This window comes from Camellia sinensis, chromosome 9 (assembly GCF_055761805.1).
Source record: "Camellia sinensis isolate YWXY chromosome 9, ASM5576180v1, whole genome shotgun sequence".
Classification (NCBI taxonomy): domain Eukaryota; kingdom Viridiplantae; phylum Streptophyta; class Magnoliopsida; order Ericales; family Theaceae; genus Camellia; species Camellia sinensis.
In genome coordinates, this window is record NC_138969.1 from 63,309,742 (window position 1) to 63,329,713 (window position 19,972).

The following is a 19,972-nucleotide window of genomic DNA, read 5'->3' on the forward strand; positions in this document are numbered from 1 at the left end:
ATGTGATAGTAAGCTTAGACTGAAATATTAAGCAGGAATCAGGATGGGTGATTAAAACAGATAATTCTTTTCTAACGTGTGGGAGAATAAGCAGTTAATGTTCTAGTCTTAGAATCCCCTCGGTTTCATATCTAAGAGTAGGTTGCAAAAACAGCCTCAAGATAGCGCCCCCCCCCCAACCCAACCCAACCTAACCCAACCCAAAAAAAAGAATTGGCCTTTTCTCCGAGTTCAAAGGATATTAAAATCATATCACACCTATGACTTAGTGCTTATCAAATAGGGGTTTCTCATAATGCTACATGCCTTCTTCAACCTGTTTATCTTATTGCAATGTTTATACTAACATATGAATCTTGCGGATAATAATTCTTTTCCTGCATAATTTTTCTTCAGCGATTGATGATTCAGATGGGCATTATATGTACTTTCCAACAGCCAACTTATGTTGTCCTTTTGTGTTCTGATTGCTCTCACTGATTTGGCTAAGTAAAATACATGGAATACGCCTTTAATTGGGTGGGGGTACTTGCAGGAGTAGTGGAATAGTAAGCCACCATTACCCGGAGACAATTAAACAACTGTACTTTTAAATTATAGATAAATTACTTTCTGTTTTTCCTTTCGTCGTTTTGAAAAAAAAAAGGTTTAGAATTTTCTTTCCTCTATATTAGTTCTCAGACAACAAGGTGCCCTCAATTTTATTGAGAAATAATCTCCTTGCTAATTTATTCGGTAAATGTTTCTGGTTTGATTTGAGCAACTAGTGAAGGACTTGGACTATTTGCAAGAGAGAGCATAAAAATCTTAACAGGGCAAGAGAATTTCTTTGTTCATAATTCATGTAAGTTATGCTCAAATTTTAATGTTCATATTTTAGGTCAATAGAGCTCAGAGAACTCTCCCTACCTTTTGGGAGAAATATTAAACATGAAGGATTTTCAAGGGCAATCTGCTACTGGAACAGGATGGAGGAGATGTCAATTGGTCCAGCTATATGCAATAATGACATTTTTCGTATCATTGAAGCGATAGGCATGAACTGCAAGCAGCTAGAAGCCCTAGAATTGTTAGGCTTGGTCTTAACTCAACAATTGTCTCCTAAAATTGCCAAGAGTCTAAAGGGACTGAAACTATTGAGATTAGAAATGGTTCATATTTCAAAAGTTAGTCTGAAGAAGTTCCTATGAAAATGTAAAAACTTCAGAAAGTAGAGAACTGGCATTGTCTTACTTTAGAAGGTATGGAATTGAATTTCTTAGCATCATGTGAGATAAAGAAGAGAGAAATGAATGGTGTTACTAAATGGTCCCTTAGCAGAGATGCAGAACTGTATGACATGAAGAATCTACTGAATTTACTTTGGCAGTGAAGTAATTGACCGAGCTTATGAAGAATCAAACATGGTAAGTCACACAGTGGGTTCAATGTGTGAGAGTTATATATTTATAGGATTCTTGTTTTAGAACTTATTTTGTGATTGTTTCAGGGTTTGTGTTGTTTTCTGTGAACACAGTTTTATTTTCTATTGGCCGCCAAGTAAAAACCTACTCATTTTGTCTTCTCTCCGTCGAATCAAGTTTTGTCACTGCAAAAAAAAAAAAAAGAAAAAGAAAGAAAAAACTTATTTTTGGTTTCCCTTGCACATTTTTAGAAAAGTTCTTTATTTGCTTTCAATATCTTTTTGGTTGGAACATTTCATTGAGGGCAGTGGTCGAGTCTGGTGGTAATTACTCCTGTGGCTTGGTTACATGTTTCCTCGGAACCAAGAATGCTATCTTTTGTTCTAACTTACTGACCTCGAACATGGGCTTGTTTGGGAACATTGATTTTTAGCCAAAAAGTCAAAAAGGCACTACAAGTTGTCAAATCATTCTCTATACTTGCTCTGTACATCTTTTCATAAAAAGCCAAAAAACCAATTCTTAAAAACACAAATGGTTGTAATTACTGAGTAGATTTCAAGTTTAGTAGCCATGGAAAACTGGTGCTGGTATAGCGCCTTGGAGATTGGAATAATTGGATTGACTCAACATAGTTGTTCCTTGGTTTGAATGTTCCAATTGTTAAAATTGTTTCTTTTTGTGGGCTGCCTTGACAATGCTTCAGTTTGTTACACTTGGATTAAATGGGTTGATACACTCTACCATTTATAACGAAAGACCGCCAAGTTGTTGAGTGTTTATTGGTGAATAGAACTGAAGATGTTTCAGCTTTCAGTATATGGACTTTACCATCTTTACACCATTTATCTAAACTACCCATGCTCATACAATTGCAATGTTAAACAATAACCCATGGACACACCTTGTAGGGTTTTTAATTGGCCCGTTACCACCGTGTGGGATAAAAGCTGGTCTGTGTGAAAAAACATATCCCTATTAAATAGAATCTTATTTCTTCATATAAAAAATGAATTAGGACCATGAGAGTTCACCTAAATGCATGTAACGTAGTTTGCAATTATGCAACACTAATAGTTTCACCTTTTTCACCTGGCGTAGCGATAAAGCTACCCCTTGGTGACCTGGTGGTCAAGGGTTCGAGTTGCAGAAACAGCGTCTCTGTTTGCGAGGTTAAGGCTGCGTACATCAACCCTTCCCCAGACCCTGCTTAAGCGGGAGTTTCGTGCACTGGGTACGTCCTTTGGGCACATCCTTTTAGGTGCTTATCGCCTATAAGGGGCGATTGAAAGAAACAAGACTGGCTTTGAGTCATAAAAGGTACAATGTTCCATCTTTCGTTAAAGAGTTTGAAAGTTAATATATATGTACAGAAGTATATGAAAGTTGTTCAAGCACCACATAGGTTATAATAAGTTTGCTCATTTTCAATGTATTACGTAGACGTGTTTGATGATGCATTGGTTGCACATGTCTTTATTTACAAACGCTAATAATCGAGGAGATCTTATATAAATCAAAGTATGCTATCCACACAATATAGTCTGAAATGTTGAGGTTTTCATAGCAACTAATCCTTTTAAAAAATCGCCACTTGGAATTTTTGGGCATTGAAAAGGTTGTGCTTTTTTCCTCCTCCTTTGTTATTATTGTTATTTATTTATTTATTTTAAAATCCTAATCGAATAAAGAAAAGAAGGTTGGTTAATGGTTGAACATTAACTACAATAAAGAGCATGGACTGGTTTTTTCAGCCCTTTTTTCCTATGTGTTGGTGTTCTATATGACCTGATCTAGCAAGTCGACTTTTCAAATGAGTTTGTTAGACCCTTTATGAGTAAAGGGAACCGAAGGCCGCTTTTTTGGAAGGCGGAGTACTCATGTGATATGGAACACCCCCCCCCACCCATAGAATGGTTTCTTCCCAAACGGTCCTCTGCTGTACGGGTCCCCATAAGTAGGCTAGGAAGAACCTAATAGAGTAAACAAACAAAACAATTTGACTATCTTGTTAAGTAATATTTTTCAAATTCTAGTTACTCATTCCAACCTCATTTTGGTAAAATGGATAACCACATATAGTATATATGTATATAGATATATGTAAAGTTTTGGAAACTTTTTAGGCAAGTAAAAACTTTCATAAAGAAGGCCAACCAATATAATACTCATGTAGAAACTAGCAGTAGACCCTACTATGCTAAGAAACATGGACATTTCTAAGAAGGTAGCGTGTCATGTCTGACATCGTGTTGGACACTGACATGACACAACGCTCGATGAATAATTCCAAATCTTTGTTGGGCAAATGTCCAGAATGTCTTACTATTTAAATTTTTTTTTAATGAACTTGGACATGTTTTAGACACTTAGGGACACACGTGAAACACATTACAAGTTTGAATACAATAACTTGAAATCCAATTTTTTTTTTTTTTAATAAAAAAAAGGCAATGTAAGTTTGTACTTTTTCTTCTTTTTTAGACTTCAAAAATTATTATCATTGAAATAAATATTCATATATATGACATATATTAATTATTTCTTTTTATATATGATATATTTAAATATGTAGAACTTTATATTTTGCACATGTCCCCTAAGTGTCGTCTTCTACAATTTTTGAAAAATTACATGCCGGCATGTTCGTGTTGAGTCAAATGTCCATGCCCATTCTTCTTAGCTACTATGATACCACATGACACCATACGTGGTAAGGAAGTGTTCAATACATGAATAGGTATTCTCATGTATACAAGCTATTTAATATATTGCCAAATGCACAATGGGATATCGTATTATGTGGACTAGAAATATGGCCAACCTTCTGAGAGAGATGGAAGAAGTGAATACAATCTTGTATATGAATGTTTTGATCATCCACTAGAATGAATTGCTCTCTCTTGTTTTTCTCTTGCCATATCTACGACTTTAGGGAGACTTCTCTCCTTGTCTTATGTTTATTTTGGCAATTGAGGTTTTGAGTTTAGTGGAATCGAGGATAGTCTAAAGACGATTATATAGTGGATAGAATAGGAGGGGTATTTATCCCAAAGCCTCATTTATTGTATGTAGATGGCGTGATTATTTTTTAGTGGAAGTGCATGCGTAGTAGTCTCTAGGTACTTGTGTCGCTGATTGTTATGATTTGTGGGTTGCCTTGTGTCTTTTGCCTAGGTGTATCAATAAATTTGAATTTTCAAGTAACCTATCCCACTCCACTCCTAAAGTAATGTGAAGCAAAGTCTCACATTGCCCGAGTACTAAAGTATTGTTAAGCATTTAAGTATGAGGGCACTCTCACCTCTTGGGCTAGCTTTTGGGGTTGAGTTTTACCCTCTGTTATCAGAATCTTACGATTCGCGATTTGATTCACGATTTGATTCACAATTTTTGCAAAATCGATACGAATCTATGGGTGAATCTCTCTTTTATCAGAATCTTACGATTTGCGATTCGATTCACGATTTGATTCACAATTTTTGCAAAATCGATACGAATCTATGGGTGAATCTCTCTTTTATCAGAATCTTACGATTCACGATTCGATTCAAATTTTTTGAAAAATCGATACGAATCTATGGGTCAATCTATTTTGGAAGTGAATCTCTAGTGAATCGCACGATTCACAATCAATTCACGATTCAATTCACTTTTTATGATTCATGTAATTTTTTAAATTATTGTGTTCGGCATATTTTCGACTATTTTTTTCTCCATGTTTTTAGTGAAAATGACATAATACAACTTTTAATAGCGTTTAATACAAAAATAACCAACATATATACATAATTTGTTGTTATTTTAGTGATCATGAAATTTTTAATAGAATCCAATCAGATTCAGTCAGACCCAACATATTTTAAACATTTCTTCTCATTTTTTTCCCTCTAAAAAATCATAATATATCTTCTAAAGATGTTTAAGATTAAAGTTACACTATGAATTATCTATTGCTATTTTATTAAATTGAATATAATTGAATATTACATATGTGAGGTCAGTTATACCTTTGAAAATGTTTTAGGCTTTAAAATAAAATATTCTAAATAATTCTTTCTTATTATTTGCTCATTGTTACTTAGAAAAGCACGTATGCTTATTGTCCAAATATCAATATCGTTGTTAATTATTGTTATTTTGAAAATTGATAATTTGTCTATTTGGTTGTTATCTTTATTAAGAATGGTTGATAAGAAATATCTAAAAAAAAAAAAGTAAGATAGTGATCTTACATAAGAATCTTTGTTAACTTCTTACCTATTAAATTACGTGATTATCACTCAAAATAACATTTTCATTGATTTAAGTCTAAATATTTCATATTCATAAGATATATTTAACATCTAAATGTGTAAATATATATTTTATGTAATTTTAAAAAAGTGACCGAATCTTTACGATTCACGATTCGATTCGATTCGATTCGATTCGCGATTCGGTACAAGGTCATTTCGATTCACGATACGAATCTCGATTTGACTACTATGGTTTCACCCAAGACCGTATAACAATTACAAGTTTAAATAAAATAATTTTAAATTCAATGATAAAAGAAAAAATAAGTAAATTTATACCTATTCTTCCTTTGGACTTTAGAATTAGTTTTACATTACATTTTATTATTATCTTTGAATTAAAAAGTCATAAACATGACATATAATAATTATTTATCCTTATATATAACATATAATAAACACAAAAAAGTATAACCCCAAGGGGTTGGCCTAGTGGTCAAGACTTTGGGCCTGGGGGTGTGTTCACTCTAAAGTGTCAGGTTCGAAACCTTTTAGGTGCAAACAATTTCTTGGAACCAGTCCATACTTGGGCTCCTCGCTAGTGGATGGTACGATTGGTCTCCCAAATTAGTTGGTCCAATAGGCCAGATACCAAGTTATCAAAAAAATAAAATGAATAAATTCATAAAACTATATAGTTTTTGAGTGTCCCTTAGACGTCATATCCTAAATTTTTTGAAATTTATTGGGTCAATGTGTCGTGTTGTGTCCATATTGTGTTACATGTCCATGCCCGTTAGGGGAGGACCTTATTGGGATATGCTTGTGAGGGGAAGATTTGAGTGATTGAAGTACTACTTCCTATGGGTTTGTGTATGAAGGGTATGAGGAAAGGTTGGGGTGAATTTCCTTATTAGGAGAATGATGAAGAGACTTTGGGCATGGTGTTTGGTTTTGAAGTCATTGTCCCATTCTTAATAGGGTATAGTAGCACAAAAGAATGCTGCAATGGCAGATTAAGAGATTATAATAGGCGAGAGAGTGATGGAGTGGTAGGGATGTCAGACATAGTATCTTGGTTTTTGATTAGAAGAATAAGGTGGTGTGTCCTTTGAGACATAAAGTGATCTTTGTGAGAAGTGGAAATGATGAGATTTAGTGGCTTGCCACTAAAAATGAAACAGTTAAGTTTAAATTGTTCTATAAAGTCCTGGTGGGTACCGCAAATATTTCATTGCCCTTAGAAAGGAGTTTGAAGCGCTAAATGCCCTTCAAGGTTGCATAATTGTAATGGTTGGTTGAGGCATATAGGAAATTTAAAGGGGAGAATTCCGGGGCTTTTCCCATATTAGGCCTCTTTTACATCTTATTTCCCAAACTAGGCCTAGTTTGGACGGATTTCCCAAACTAGGCTAAAGCGCTATTACAAATCGCGCTTTCACTGTTTGGAGTCCCAAATTTGATGAATAGTGAAAGCGCTATTAAGAAACGCGCTTTTAATTAAGAAATCGTTATTCCAAATCGTGCTTTTAATATAAAATTTTTTTTCTGAAAAAAACGCTATTTGAAATCGCGCTTTCACTGTGCGTATAAATTTTTTTTTTTATTTTTAGAAAACGTTATTTCAAATAACGTTTTTACTGTTGCAACACAAACCAAAACCAAAACCAACCCACACTATCACTCTGACATAGGCACACACCCACACACACTGAAGCATTGAAATAATATAATTTTTATATATAATAATAATTTATAATAATCAATTATATAATTTTTATAATTTTCGTAAATATAAATCATTTTTAGGTTATAGATGGTTTGATTTATAATACGTATGTAAGGGTAAAAATTTTTATAATCAAAAATAATTTTTACAATTTTTATAATCAAAAATAATTTATAAATTATAAAAAATTATTTATAATACGTATGTATTATAAATTTTTTTATAATAATTTATAATACGTATGTATTTACTTTAGATAAATTATTTTTGATACCTATGTATTATATATATAATACGCATGTATTATATATATAATTTTTATATATTTAAATATTTACTTTAAATAAATTATTAATAAATATATAATAATTATTTTATAAAATAAATTATTAATAAAAATGATTGATTGTAAAATAAATTGATTATAATTTTTATTAATAATTATTTATTGTATATTTTTAAATAATTTATAAAGATTATAATCAATTTGTAAATAATTTTTGCAATTTTTATAATCAATTTTTACATACGTATGGCAATAATTTTTATAAATTATTTAAACCATACGTATGTAAGGGTAAAAAATTTTAGGTTATGGATGGTTTGATTTATCATTTATCAAAATTTTTACCCTTAAACCATACGTATGTAAATGTGAAGATGGGTTTACTGTAAATGTAAATGTGAAGATACGCATTAAATTATTTACATACGTATTAATTATAAATTTTTATAAATTATTTTTGAATAATACATATGTATTATAAAATGTGAAGATGGGTTTACTGTAAAAAATTTTAAATAAAAAATGTAAAGATTTAAATAATACATACGTATTATAAATTATTATAAAAAAATTTATAATACATACGTATTATAAAATTTTATTAATAATTTATTTTATAAAATAATTATTATATATTTATTAATAATTTATTTAAAGTAAATATATAATACATACGTATCAAAAATAATTTATTTAAAGTAAATATATAAAAATTATATATATATAATACATACGTATTATACATAATTTATTTAAAGTAAATACATACGTATTATAATTATTTTTGATAATTTATAAATTATTTTTGATTATAAAAATTGCAAAAATTATTTTTGATTATAAGAATTTTTACCCTTACATACGTATTATAAATCAAACCATCTATAACCTAAAAATGATTTATATTTACGAAAATTATAAAATTATATAATTGATTGTTATAAATTATTATTATATATAAAAATTATATTATTTCAATGCTTCAGTGTGTGTGGGTGTGTGCCTATGTCAGAGTGAGAGTGTGGGTTGGTTTTGGTTTTGGTTTGTGTTGCAACAGTAAAAACGTTATTTGAAATAACGTTTTTAAAAAAAAAAATAAATTTATACGCATAGTGAAAGCGCGATTTCAAATAGCGTCTTCTTCAGAAAATTTTTTTTATGCTAAAAGCGCGATTTGAAATAGCGATTTATTAATTAAAAGTGCGTTTTGCAATAGTGCTTTCACTATTCATCAAATTTTGAACTCCAAACAGTGAAAGCGCGATTTGTAATAACGCTTTAACTTAGTTTGGGAAATCCGTCCAAACTAGACTTAGTTTGGGAAATAAGATGTAAAAGAGGCTTAATATGGGAAAAGCTCCGAGAATTTCTTCACAATGGTGTAGTGTGGGTGAAGATGTAGGAGAAATGTTGAATCGTCTTCTCATCCATTGTCAAGTGGTTTGACGGGCGGTTTTCAATGTTTGCTATATTTGTGGCAGGGGTATTTTCTTGATTGGTGGCTAAGTTACTTCACACTTGGACGGGACGTAGAATTGATAAGAGAAGATGAAAGGCTTGGCAAGTAACTCCACTGTCATTTGTTTCCATTGTTAACTTTTCCGTAAGATCAAACAAAAAGAATAATCAATTTTGATATAATGAATCTAGAGCATAAATTTTACGTAAAATAAGGGAAATGATTGAGTAGATCGAGAGCTTCATGTGTATAGAATAACTTATTAAATAGACAGAACTTTCTTTTAATGATTAAAATTTTTTTCGGAACTATTTAACGGACAGAGAGAGTCTTTTTTTTTGGTAAGAGACAAATATAGTCATTCTCAAGTTCAAAATTATTTGATCATGTTGCAACTATGTGTTCCTATTAAGCATATTCCTGTTGTACAACTTGAAGTAGGTGCATTGCACAACACATTGTGGCTGTTTTTCAATACTAGACCCACTGTCTCTTATTATACGTTTTTCTTTATGAATTGCATTTTGTAAACAACGACGCAACAAAGAGTTGAGTTTCGTCATAACGTTTAGTTTTCATTTGGAAAAGAGAGGATAAGTTTGTGAAGAAGGAATCTGGATTCACATGTCTTGTAATTGTAACCTTCTTTGTTTTGAATCATTCTAAATTGATTACCTTGCACAGCTGTGTATGTCAACTGAAGTATGCCTATATTTCAGTTCTTCTGTCAAGTAGGATCAGTTTGTCAGATATAATACATAATTGTTTAATGGCAGGCCAAATTTTAAAATTCTATGGTAAATGGCTTACCTAATATGATCTGAACTTTAATTTTTGAGTCCACTCAATTTTTTTTTTATTTTTTACTTTACTTTTTAACAACGCCCAATTAGTATATATTAATGTCTGTTTGGGAGGGGAAAAATTGAGCACACACCTAATTTTTGGCATAATGTACAAAGTGGTGGTCCCAAGACTTGAACCCATAACCCTAAGGTTATTAGGCCAAGTCTTAACCATTGAACCAATGGTCACCCCCATAATGACTGGGGAGATTGGATCGATTATCACAACAACTGGGGTGATTGGAGCGGATGTGGTCCACAAAATTAAGACAGGATGGCTTAAGTGGAGGAATGCGCCTGGAGGACTATGCGATAAACAAGTATCCATTAGATTAAAAGGGAAGTTCTATAGAACGGCTATTAGACCAACGATGTTGTATGCGATGGAATGTTGGGCAACTAAGAAACAACATGTACATGAGATGAGTGTTACTGAGATGAGAATGCTAAGATAGATGTGTGGCAAGATTTGAAAAAACGGAGTTAAGAATGAATATATTTGAGAATGGGTAGGAGTAGTACCAATAGAAGATAAGTTGAGAGATAATAGATTGAAATGATTTAGTCATATACAACGGAGACCAATAGAGCCAGTAGTGAAGAGATGCGATACAGTGACGGTAGATGGTAGTATTAGGGGAAGGGGTAGACCTAAATTGACGTGGACTAGTGTAATAAATAGAGATATGAATCTTCTTAATTTGACTAACGAAATGGCCTTGGATAGAGTCGAGTGGAGAAGAAGGATTTATGCAGTCGACCCCATTTGATGAGACTTAAGGCTTGGTGTGGTTTGGTTTACTTTACTTAGATTTTTTATTTTTATTTTTTATTTTTCTCTTTACGATAAATTAGTTTTCTTTCTTCTTGAAGTTATTTATTAATACCAGCTAGTTGATAAAATAGAAAGTTCATAAAGTATTTCTTGATCAGGAAACTCTTTTTCTTATGATCTTCATAGCAAGTAATGGATCATGGATCGTTGTCATCTTTTAAAGGGTTCTTTGTTATAGTTAACAATATGATAGAGACAGGATTTTATGCTGCAAATAAATTACTGCATTATCTAATCATCAGAACTTAGTGCAATTTTATATAGCTTCATGGAGCTAGTATCCCCATTTTATAATCAAATTGAAGATGCTTAAATGCTTTTTGATCCTTGAATGTTGTTTCTGTATATGGCAGTTTCAGTCGAAGAATTGTTATGTGCGTGTCATCTTATTTGGCATTAATTTGTGGCTGCACTGCTATGCTATTGGGGCTGACTCCATAGATATGGATAGGTGATAACTCTTGATCTTTTTGTTATGCAATATTCTAAGTGATATTTAATCTCATTGATGTACTGATGTTCCAGAAGCATTAGAAAATCTATTACCTAATTGTTTGTTGGTCTACAACTGGAAGAGCTCAATCACTTGTTTTGCATTATAGGTTGTGGAAAATTTGAAGAAAAGGTTGTAACATTCACATCGCCATGACCGGCAGACGCAAGCAATGGTTGATAACAAGAACGCTGGTACCGGGAAAGGGAACATACACATCAAGATATCTCTGTTCAGACCTTGTATTTTTCCCTATCCCGTCTCAGTGTCACCAGCATTCTTCTCTTGTTGCTTCTCTCACCTTCAATTCATCTCTTCTTTCAACTGCTTTCCCTACCATTGCTGGTTTGATCAGTAACTTAGAATGAAAAGAAATGTACGTGTTTTGTCTATGTGGAAGTTGGGACGAGTAGTCTCGAAGGAGGTAAGTTTTTTATTCGGTGGATTTTTTCCATGCCATTTCAATTTTTTTTTGATAAATAAAGATTTATTAAGAAAGCATCAAGGAGATGCCAAAAGAATACAAAACGAACCCCTCAAACAGGGACCTAACCACTTAAATCATCAACAAAGTCTAAAACAAAAAATAAATTAGGATCAACTCTTCCTGACACCCAACTGTACAAAACACCGCAAAATCAAGACTCTAATTGAACAATCGATTGAGCATTTCCCTGAAGAACCCGACGATTCCGCTCCAACCAAAGCAACCACGTCAAACATAAAGGAGCTAGTGCTTAGGCTCTCCATCGTCACTTCCCATCTCGACCACCTCCCAACAACAAAGCACATCGATAACCTGCTTTGGCTGAGCCCATACTACTCCAAACAAAGAAAAAACAAGCACCCACTAGCGAGAAGCAACCGGACAGTGAATAAGCAAATGAGCCACTGTCTTCGTATCTGTATCCACACAACACATGCAATACCAATTCACCAAAATATGATGTCGACAGATCAGATTATCAATAGTGAAAATTCTACCATATGCTGTCTTCTATATAAAGAAAGTCACCTTTAACGGAACCCTAGAAACCCACACGCGACGCGAAGGGAAAGACCTCTCACCACCGCCACACAAAGTCTCATAAAATTACGAGACGGAAAAAACACGTTTCGCATGTGGAAACCTCCAAACCAAAACATCCTTCCCTTCCCGGCCGACCTTAACCTCATACAAAAAGGCCAACAAATCCATCAACTGCCCAAACTCCCAATCCTGAGTCTTTCAACGAAGCACCATATCCCAAACTAGCCTCTCGCCTCCTCGACCCAAATATGAAGCCACCATCACATCAGGATCCACCGCCAACTGAAAGCTCAAAGGGAAATGCTCCTGCAAAGTAATCTCCCCACACCACCGATCCTTCTAAAACCGCACATGCGCTCCATCACCCACTCAATGCTGAATTTGATCCCGAAACCTAACTCTACCCAACCAAATTTCTTTCTACAACCCGCACTCATGAGAACCCCCCACCTCCCTGGTACACCATTCACCTCTCCCTAACCTATACTTAGATGCCACCACCCTCCACTATAACTGATCCCGTTCATTGGAAAACTTCCACAGTCACTTTCCTAACAAAGCCAAATTAAACTTACACAACCTTCTCACCCCCAACCCCCCATCCTCCTTAGGATAACAAATTTGCTTCCAACTAATGAGATGATACCAAAACTCCCCACCATCACTTCTTCACAGAAAATCCCGCTGCAATTTCTCCAAGCGGCAAGCCACTGACACAGGAATGACATGGACCGACATACAATAAGTTGGAATACTACTCAATACGCTCTTCACTAAAGTTAGCCTTCTACCCTTCGACAAATATTGCCTCTTCCACCCTGCCAACCGATGCTACACCCTCTCTAACATGCCATCCCACACCCCTTTTGCCTTATAAGGAACCTCGAAAGGCAAACCCAAATAAGACACTGGCAAATGAGACACTTTGCAACCCAAAATGGCCGCCGAAGTTGAAAGATGGCCGACCTCCCCAACCAGAATTAATTCTGACTTGGCCAAATTCACCTTCCGACTCGATACCGCCTCAAAACATAGCAAAACACAGCACAAATGGCCTAATTGCTCTGAGTCAGCCCCACAGAAAATCATAGCATCATCAGCATACAAAAGATAAGAAACACGAACACCATCTCTCACTGAAAAACCTGCCAACAAATCACCCGAGACAACAACTGACTCAGCGCCTCCATGACAAGAATGAACAACAAGGGGGACAATGCATTTCCTTGCCGCAAACCCTGAAACGTTTGGAAGTAACCCGTCGGCATCCCATTCACCAAAATAGATATTCGTATCGTCGAAATGCAAAACCAAATCCACCATTGACACTTTTCCCCAAAACCTATTCGCTCCATGATAGACATCAAAAAATCCCAACTGACATTATCATAGGCCTTCTCAATATCCAACTTACAAATCATGCCTGACTGCCTGCTCGCAAACAAGAATCAACACACTCATTAGCTACTAACACTGCATCCAGAATTTGGTAGCCACCCACAAAAGCGTTCTGTGATTCTGACACCACATCCCCCATTCGCATTCTAAGCCTATTGGCCAAAATTTTTGCTAAAAGCTTGTACACACTTCCTAACAAACTAATCGGTTGAAATTGTCGAATATCCTCAGCCCCTCCCACCTTAGGGATCAAAGCAATAAAAGTCGCATTGAAACTCTCCTTAAACTGGCCCGTCTGATAAAATTGCCCCGTTATCCATGCCATTGCAAATTCGTCCACAGTTGTTTAAGGTAAATGTTTTCAGGTCTCATAACTCCAAAGAAGTGTTCAAAATTTAGAATAATGCATTTATGATGCATTTTTATTTCAGTTGGACACTCCTTGCGCACTCTGTTCAAATTTCATTCACTTTTCTGCAACTTCTATCAAAATCCGGTGCTTTGTTGGTGAATTAGAATTGGAGTTAATTTTCATGATTTTGAATTTCTATGGATTGAGAAGTTTTGTTCATCTCTTTGTGTCAGACTTGAAGCACAAAATATTTGCGCATGAAAAGAAGATTAATTAGACTTGAAGCACAAAACTACCTCTATTTGCCACCCTTTAGGTTTTAGGTAGCTATCATGCTCAAAATCTTTGGGGATTCTTATGGAGGAACCAAATAGAGGAAGGAGAGGCTGGATAATCCTCATAGTCTCCCTTATTGCTTGCCATGTGTGTTTTGTTAGGTCATCCCTAGTGAGAAGCTGTTTGAAACTGTTTGAAACTGTTTTCCTAGCTCTGTCTTCTTGTTCTGTGAGCCCAGTTGTTGTATAGTTTTTTGATAAATGTATTTACTTCCTATTCTTGTCCAGTTGAGGTACAATTCATTGTGTGCATATTCATGCATGTGTATGAGTTGTGCATGTCTTTTTTCTTGTGCATGAAGAATCTTGGCATGAATGCTGAAGCCATTGACAGAACTGCATTAAGAAAGTTAGGTCAGACAGTCCCGTATCATAAAATATAATAATAATAGCATTATCCGCAATGTCTTCCCATCATTGTGACTGCATTATCTTCATCATGTTTCTGAGTGTGCAAGTGATGAGCTCATCTTCTGTGATGCACAGCATTATCCCATTCATCTACTCGTTTATGAGGTCACGAACAACTTTATGGATCGTTCTACTTGATTTAAGTCCAATGTTGAAACTAGTCAATGAAAGATGTAAAATTACTTGGGAAAATTACATTCCTTGTGCCCTGAGGTGAAAATCATGAACAGGGTTAATTGTGAATGGTCACAGCCTACATGTCATGATGTTAAAGTCATTACCTAGCGTATGGATTTATTTTCCTTGTTTGAAGGGCTTAAATGTTGTCAAATATGATTTTCTTCATCAACCAAATAGCTGGCACAAAAATAACATTAGTTGCCTTCTTAGTTTCCGAATTCTGCAGGATATGTTTTCTGACAAAGTGCATTGACCTCATTTGTCTTCTTTGTTTTAGAAAACAATTATAACTCAAATTTGGAATTATATGCTTGTATCCGTTGACAAGAAGTTAGGAATTGGGTATTTTTGAATGGGGTTCCAGCACCTTTCTGGTGTGTTACCAATCACAACTAGGAAGATTCTATATTATTGGGTTATGTTTTCATTTCAATTTAAGAAATAAAATAGTCAATTTATGAGAAATGGTCTTTTTACTTTCCCTTCTTTTGGGATTGAGCATTCCCTGAGCAAACTGTATAGTTTTGTCTTTTGTCATTAATCAGTACTTGTACTACTGGTGACTCTGTGCAAATATGAAGTTAGCATTGAAAGACAGAATACAGCATTCAGCTTCTGGAGTTCAAAGGAATTCTCAACGACTATAGTCATATGTAATCATAGTTAGATGAGGCGGTCTTGAAGCTTTTCTGGGGTTTACATTTACTTTTTTTGATATCTAATGATTGGAGAGCTGTTTGTGCATATTGGTTTGTTTTCTTCGTTATATTTGATAGTTTTTCTTTGTCTTTACTTGTAAGAGGACTCATTGTCCTCATCTTGTAACCTCACTTTCTTTGTCAATAAATTCTTTTTTTGTCATTGATAAAAAAAAAATTAAAAAATTACATTAGATGGTGTACTCTTGCTTCCTTTCTGTAAGGGTAAAAAATGGTGGGAGTGTTTTTTTTTTTGGGAAGATACTTAGCTTGGGGATTCTTTTGATGTGTTGTTCCCACATTTGTACCATTTGGTCTGTTCTCATAATGTTCCATCGCATCTATAGTGCTTTCCCAATCAGCACCAATTTCATGAATTTTATTTATTTATTTATTTATTTATTTATTTATTTTTATAGAAATATTAATGATCGTGAATCGATTGAGTTGGCAACTTGACATCCTTGTTGAACATCCTTTAAGGTTTCTCCTTGAGACCCAATGTCAATGATAAATTGGTTTGGCCACTTAATTCTTTGGGGATCGTCTCAGGCAAATCGATTTTCAACAAGATCATTGGTAATCACAATGCTCGTCCTTTTCTCCATCATTCTAGGATTTGGAACAATTTGAAGCAAATCATTAAGGTTTTTGTGTGGACTTTGGCTCACAAGAGTCTTATGACCAATTACATATTTCAAAACTAGGTTTTGTGGAATTGTGTCTTTAGTTTTGTTCATGGGTATTTGGTTGGAGCACAATACTAGAATCTTTGAGGACAAACTTAAGGACATTGATTCTCTTTGGGATAGAGTTTTTTTATCCTCATTTGGGGTTTTGCTTTCTTTTCCTTTTAAGGTGATTCAATTATTTTTGTTTTTTAAATCAGTGAGCAATTTGTCATCGGTAGTCTATAATCTTGATGAGTTTTGCTATTTATATTTATTTTTGATTTTTTTGGTGGACTTATTGTTTCCCACTTTCTTGTAATTTTCTTTATTTATACTTATTAATATATTATTTTTGATAAAAAAAGATCCTGTGATAGGCATTTTGATAAACACTCCCCATTTGATTTACTGAAGTCGGTTCCTGACAAAAATATTTGTGTTTTATTGAGTTACCTCACTTTTAACTTACAGCTAGCTTCAAACAAAAATTTTCTAGGAACACTCTCCATTAGTTTAAAAGGAATTTAATTCCTATCACAAAAGTAGTGCTTTAGTGAGTGACCTTAGTTCAACTTACTGCTAATGATATGATATGCTTTAAAGAAATCTTTTCCAGATACATTGAGTGTTCTGTTAATGTAAGAAACTTTTTGTTGGACTGAGTGGGAGATTTTCTACTACCTGTGTTAAGGACATAGAGAGGCACATGTACAATACTAGTTTCTTGTTTATGTTCTTCCTTTCATTTTAAAAAAGTGAAATTTTATTGCAATGGTTGGGTTAAGAATTTTTGTAAACCATATTTTGACCATGCATCTCTAGGTGTTACCTGATTAACCCTTTAATCTTATTGTGTCTTAAATGCTTTTGGTGTCTGGAACTGTCCACTTGCCTGTAATATTTCATCAATAAATTCTTGTAGAATTCAATTACCTTCCATCTTCATCTAATAATTTTGATGTGTTAGCATCGTGTAATTCAAAAAAGGTGGAGAAAACAAAGGAGGTAGAGTGTAAGGAATAGGAGAAGGTGTATTCCGAAGGTTTGCACAACCTGGGGGATGTGAATGAAAGAGAAATGATGAGCACCCCTTCAAGGGAGGAGACTTTGGATGGGCTTGTCCTTTCTCAAAATGTGGTTTCTAAAGATGTGTCTTCTACTCTTAGATAGGGATGGCAATTTAAACCTTGCCCGACGGGGACTCGACCTCTCGACCCCGATTAGCATGGTTTTTCCCCGAAAAATACCCCCGACTGGCCAGGGATGGTATTCAGAAATAAATCCCCGATAATTTTTGGGCCGGGGACAGTGATCTGTTTTTCAGCCTCGGTCCGGCCCTATCCCCGTCCCCGACCTCGACCCCGTTTTCCTCCCGAGCTGAAATTACATATATACCCCCTATATCTATTCATATATATATATACCTAACCCTATATCCACCGAATCTGTGAGAGAGAAAAAGAGAGAGAGAGAGAGAGAGCAAAGGTGAGGTGAGGAGAAGATCGAAGCAGAGAGAGAGAGAGCAAATGGAGGCAGCGACGTCGCCTTCTCCTTAGCGACTGTCGCCTCCGCAGCGACCATCGCCTTCTCGTCTGTGCCACCGCAGCGACCATCTCTGTCGCCTCCTCCTCCTCCTCTCTTCTTTCCACCACGGTAGATCTCTCTCTCTCTTTCTCTCTGTACTCAGATCTCTCTACTCAGATCTGTGTGTGTGTGTGTGTGATATTGATGATGTTGTTTGATGATAATGTTGTTGTTGTTGCTCAGATCTCTCTTTCTACTTAGATCTCTCTGTGTGTGATGTCGTTGATGATGATGTAGCTCATATTTTTTTTTTTCTTTGGTCCGGGGAATTTTCGGGGTCGGGGAAACCCGATCCCCGTTAGGGGGCGAGGATGGGGACGGTGATAGGTTCCCTATTGGGGACGGGGCCGGGGAAGTTTTCATCATTGGGAAGTTTTCATCATTGGGGATCGGGGACGGGAAGTGTGTTCTCCGGCCTCGCCCCGGCCCGTTGCCATCCTTACTCCTAGAGAAAAGGAAATCAAGGATGAACTAGAAGAAATATGGATTGCATTGTTTGTTCTAGAGATCGAGACCAAGAGGAAGCTCGACACGAAGAGTCTTAATCTAAAGCTTGCATGGGCAAAATCCTTTTCTAAATTGTCTACCAATCCTAAGAATTTTATTGTGAAATTGCAAGAAAATGTGGGATAGTGGTTTTCTTTCTTTTTATGTTTTGTTTTTGTGTCTAGCTTCTCGGGTTGTGAGAAGTGTGTTTTGTGCACATTTTTTTGGGTTGTGAGAGGCTTGTTTCTTGGTGGTTTAGGTTTGAGTGTTCTTTGTGCTTGTTCTTCACAGGTTGTGAGGGGCTTTTCTTTCTAGGTTAGGTCCTTTTTGTGTGCCTCTGTAGCAAGGTGGCCTCTTGGTAGTGTTTTGAGTTCCGTTGTATATTCTTCTATTTTGGGTACTTTCTTTTTTGGTAGTAAAAGCTTACTAAAAAAATGGTTTTGGCTGCTCATTGGAAAGTACAATCCTATCATTAATGAGTACAAATCTATTTACAGCTGGCTTGATTAGAACCTACGTTACATGGACTCGTTCATTTTTGGGAGGTACCCGTGTTGACACCACACCACACCACACCACACCACACCACACCACACCACATGACATGGGTACGGGTACGGGTACGGGATACGGCCGGGATACGGCAAAATAAATATGGATATGGCTAATTGTTGTTCTATAATATTTTTGTTACAAAATTTCTTTCTTGTTTTTGGTTTGAACAAGAAGAGGGTAAGATGAGAAGAAACAAACCAAGGAAATATAGAAATTCACAACTTGATTTGAATGGAAAGGAAAAGAAACCTGAAATGTTGAAGCAAAGTTCGGCAAGACGAAGTCGAAGTGTGATTGAGTTCGAAGTGCGAAGTCGAAGTCGAAGTGCGAAGTGCGAAGTCGATCTTGTCTTCCTTACCCGTACTCGTGTCGATCTCTTGTTCTTCTCTCTCCTGTTGCGATCTCGATCTCGTGTTTTTCTCTCTCTCGATCTCTCTTGTTCTTCATCTCTCAATCTCTTCTTCTCTATCTCTCTCTCTCTCGATCTGTCTTCTCTTCCGTATGTTCTCTCTCTCTTTCTCTCTCTCTCACCCCAATATTATTTAAAGATAATAATGACTCTCACAAGTCCAGCAAACAGTTGGATCCACTACTTTTATTTAAATATCTCACCACTACTCCACTATTTTTATTTAAATATAATGACGCTCTCTCTCCCCACTATTATTTAAAGACAATAATAACTTTTTCTCTCTCTCTCACCTCATTACTTTTAAAATAATAACGTTATAAAGACAATAATTTTATTTAAAAATATTTTTATATTATATTTAATTAATTAAATATTATTTAAAAATACTTTTATACTGTATTTAATTAATTAAAGATTATTTAAAAATTTATTTTGATAAGTTTTTAACATGATAATTTAATAAATATTTTTTGAAAATAACTATTTGCTATATCCCCGCCCTCGTATCCAAATTTGGATCCATATCCCCGTATCTTCCATTTTCAATTTTAAGGTGTCCGAACCCTAGATAT

General features: G+C 34.9%; 1 long non-coding RNA gene across 2 annotated transcripts in view; it reads left to right on the forward strand.

Moving 5' to 3' along the window:
• The window catches only part of LOC145798625 (uncharacterized), a 217,928-nt gene that overhangs the window by 2,228 nt on the left and 195,728 nt on the right, over positions 1–19,972 (forward strand). The window contains exons 2-4 of one of the 2 annotated variants that reach the window (XR_014339804.1): positions 881–1,406; positions 11,149–11,246; positions 11,398–11,712. This is a non-coding gene — a long non-coding RNA (uncharacterized LOC145798625). The remainder of the gene's footprint in view (positions 1–880; positions 1,407–11,148; positions 11,247–11,397; positions 11,713–19,972) is intronic. The other variant, XR_014339803.1, reaches the window with a different exon arrangement.